Source organism: Aedes aegypti, chromosome 3 (assembly GCF_002204515.2).
Source record: "Aedes aegypti strain LVP_AGWG chromosome 3, AaegL5.0 Primary Assembly, whole genome shotgun sequence".
Lineage (NCBI taxonomy): Eukaryota > Metazoa > Arthropoda > Insecta > Diptera > Culicidae > Aedes > Aedes aegypti.
Window position 1 is genome coordinate 278,724,562 of NC_035109.1, and position 4,280 is coordinate 278,728,841.

A 4,280-nucleotide genomic window follows, 5' to 3' on the forward strand; every position below is an offset into this window, starting at 1 on the left:
CCTTTTCGATGCATCTCTTGACTAGCACGGGAGGCAAAAAACTAATCCATGTCCATTCAGTGGCTATTTATAACGTATTCTTGAAGCTTGCCACATTGTTTTCATTATTCTAGTTTTAGTTTGCTGTAAAAATCCTGGCCCAAAGTCACCCTTATGGACCAATGTCACCCCGCACGACCCTCTTAAATGGAACTATCAGTTACGAATGCTTGATTTTTAAGTTTACATAAAAGAATGATGTAACTACCAGGTACTGCGATAATTGATGAGTTATGTACAAAAACTGTCTTTTTTATTCTTACTTTTATATGAACGATATACAGAGGGATCACATTAATATCTGTAACTTAAAAGTAATTTTCATTATAAACGCAATTAATCTATGAAGTAGAGATCGTAAAGAAGTAAAAGTTTGCTTTTGTAATATGCTTTCAGTTTCTTAGCAGTTCAGAGCTGGCTTAAAAGTAGTTTATTTTAGCCATGCACATGTTGTTGAATGGATGCAATTGTTTTGTACTGCAAATTCATTCGAAATACGACGAAAAATATTTTTTTAGAGACAATGTTATGATCTTGTCATTGGTACGTATTGAAATATGTGTATTCTATGTCTATTCACGTTTCCATATATTTTTTTTTAATTTTTTAATGTTGTAAAATAGGGCAAGTGTTCCATTAGTGGTGCACCTTAGGGAGAACTGCTAAAACATGGTGTTAAAATCATGAAATATATGATTTTAACGTATCATTCGATAGATCCTTAATCCTTCTATCATTTAAATGTATAAAAATCACGATTCTTTTGAAATTTCCCTGCAAAAAGCCTTGCACCAATAATAGGAACACTGTTCCTTTAGTGGAGGTATGTTTTAAGAATGGTTCCTTTAGTGGCGCAATCCATTGATTTCTTATGGGACCCTCCACTATGGGTACTGATTAGACCTGTTCATATTTAAAAAAATGTCTGGAAATCTACCGGTCAAGCAGTATCCTGAATTCTCATGATAAGAATAATGTCTGGTGAAATTTTCAACTAATTTGATAAAGTTTTCAGTATGCTTCAAGTTAAAAATGTGTTTTAGGGCTATATTCAAGCTTTGAAAAATCATAACTAGCATGTGGAAAATCAAAACCACTTGCTATTACCACTATTTGAAAGCTAATTCTATTCTGTTAAAGTTTGTCAAACACGCAAACAAGATAAAATTGAGTTTAAACATTGTTTGATCATGATTTGTTCTCCACAGTACCCAAAAATCATAGTTTTCTGAATTTCTATGGTAGAAAAAACACACATTAACATTAGTTTTTCAAACCCTAGTCAACAAGAATCGAACAAAATAAATCTATGAATTCATTACCCATTAACAGCTTACATGTTGCTTTAGGCAATAAATTACAAAAAATGCCCAAAGATCGAACACCGCATCGCAACCTGATGATAGTTAATTCACGCATGACACATGTACCAACCAATGAATGAATTGAACAAGTTAGCATTGCTTTTTCTTTCCGAGTGATGATTGTTTGGATCGCATTTCATTGACGATTCAGAACGATTTGAAAACAATCATCATCATCGACTGAGAAAAAGCAGTGCTAACGTGTTCATTTTTTACACCCGCCAAAGCTCACGTTGGTGCTCATGGCTCACCTACAGCGGATTTATAAAAGTGCTTCCTAATTTCCTATTTTTTATAATTTATTTTCGTGAGATAAATTGTAACTTAAATCGGAATTGAGTTTAAGATATGTATAGTCATCATGTTCTGGAAATAAAAAATCCGAAATTTTCATACAGGTGTGTTTTTCAGAGAGATAACTTCCTAAAAATAGTGATTTTCAAGAACCTCGAAGCACAAATCTCAACCAAACTATGTTAAAACTTGCTCCAATCATAAAAGTGTGTTCGACAAAAGTTCGTAGAATTGAATCAACTACTATGTAGAGGTATTTTCGATCATTTTTGGTGTTCCATTCGAAAGTTATGAATTTTTAAAGCTTGAAATTAGCTCAGAAACACATAATTGATTTGAAGCACACCTAAATTATCTCCAAAATGACTGAAATTTTGACCAGAAGTTCATTTTGACATAAAAAATCAAAGTATTGGTTGACTGGTAAATTTCCAAACAAATGAATAGGTCTAGTACTGATGCACCACTATAGGTACAAAGGAGCAAAAAAATTAAGCAAAATAATTGTTTTAAATAGTTTTACGGTTAAATTTCATGAATATTATTCGATTACTTGTATCATTTTCGCATCGTACACAATAGAAAAATATCACATAATCATTTATTAGCGCGAAACATGCCAAAACACACTACCTCCACTATTGGAGCTACCTCCACTAAGGGAGCGTTTGCCCTATACAAACCAAAACTTTTTAATAAAATAAAAGTCGTAAAAATAAGACCTTTGATCAATTATTTTAATAAAACAACAATTTTAAGCAAAACAAATCACAAGATTTTTATGAAACATGACGATTTGATAGTTTTGTGATGCTCCCAATAACTTTCCATGACATGGAAAAAAATTCATACAGTGTTTGTATAGCCAACGTTTTATACCTTGTGAATATTTATTTGGACTTTTTTGAAATGTTTTCTTGTTTATCCTGTTATTGTTGATGTTATTCAAAAAACAAGTCATGCCTAGTGGTAGAGCATACATTGGTTAATAAAAGTGCTTAAGACACAAAATTGCTCAGATTAATATTTACGGTGCAAATAAATACAAAAGAATAAGAGCACAAAGTAGCCCCCGGAATCAAAAGTAGCCCCGTCCGACGGTATCTAATAATCTAACTTTCAGGTTTATACCATGTTCAAATCCTTGCTTATAACTAGAAGTTTATGGATGTTTGTCAATACTGCACTGCACATGATTTTGAAATTTTTCATTATTTTTCATAGAAATAAGCCTTATTTAACGTAAAAAACTTCACAACACTCAATTCGACAATAGTTACAACAAACAACGTTCATTCACTGTAGGTTACATAGATATTTGTGCTCCATTAGTGAGAAATAAAATCGTGTGACACGGTGATCAATTCCACCCTACTGATCAATTTCACCCGATTTTACGGTACTTCTAAGTGGGTTTATCATAGTTTCGAAACTTTTTAGATGTCGTTATGTCTTGTTTGCATCGTATTTCATCAATATTTTTCAGATGTGAATGGTTTTGCAATCATATTCTCAAAAACAAGTTATTTCAATTACAGTGACCCAATGTCACCCCCTCTATGGGGTGAGATTGGGTCATTTTTCATTGAATTGTAGTGCCGTAGTGAATAAATATATTTTTTTTTTTTTTTTTTTTGAAAGTTGTTAATGTACCATCAAAGTACATATACCCAAATTTGAAGTTTATTGGAGTTAAATTGCGATATTTATCCAATAAATATTTCGTACATATCCTTTTTTGACCCATTCTCACCCCCAACGACGGTACCGTAATCTGGGGGCAAATTGATCTCTTTTTCACAACTTTTTGTCATGATTTTCTTTGGAATTCAAAAATTGCCAAATTTATTTCGGTAAAATCAGTACTTCATTAATCTCTATCAGTTTCTGTAACCGATTTTTTATGAAATAAAATTTAACATTTGATAAAATTAGTTTTAATATAAAAAATTGAAAATGACACATTGGGGCGAAATTGATCACTATATAATAAAGCATATTTTAGGAAGCAAAATTTCTCTATCTACTAAATTTGGGTCTCCTGAATCTGAAAATGATGTCAAAAGTTTTACAACTCGTGTACCGTAATTTCGGGTAAAATTGATCACTTTTCAAGGTTTTTCTTGTCTGATTTCTATGATGTTGACAATGCCAAACAATTGAATGCAGGAAAACAAGTATGAAGGTGAGCCTCATTGACTCAAGTACCGTAAAACGGGGTAACTTTGATAATGCGGGTAACTTTGATAGTGCGTAACCCACCACATACTAAACGAAATATCATAATTTCTGTTAATCAGTTAAGCAAAACGAATGCAAAACTAAAGAACATTAGTGTAACACTTCATGTAAGAGCGGTTTTCATTTAAATCAAGAACATTTCAGGCTTTTTACACGAATTTAAAAAAAATACACAATTTTAGCATTTTCGCAACGCTTACAAACAATCTGTTCTACGATCACTATTTGATGTAGTTTTGAATAGTTGGCCACTTATCTTTGACAGCCTAGTTATCATAGAACTTGAAATCGGTCTCAAATCTCTTAGCGAAGAACATTTTCACAAACTGGGACCATTTTTGT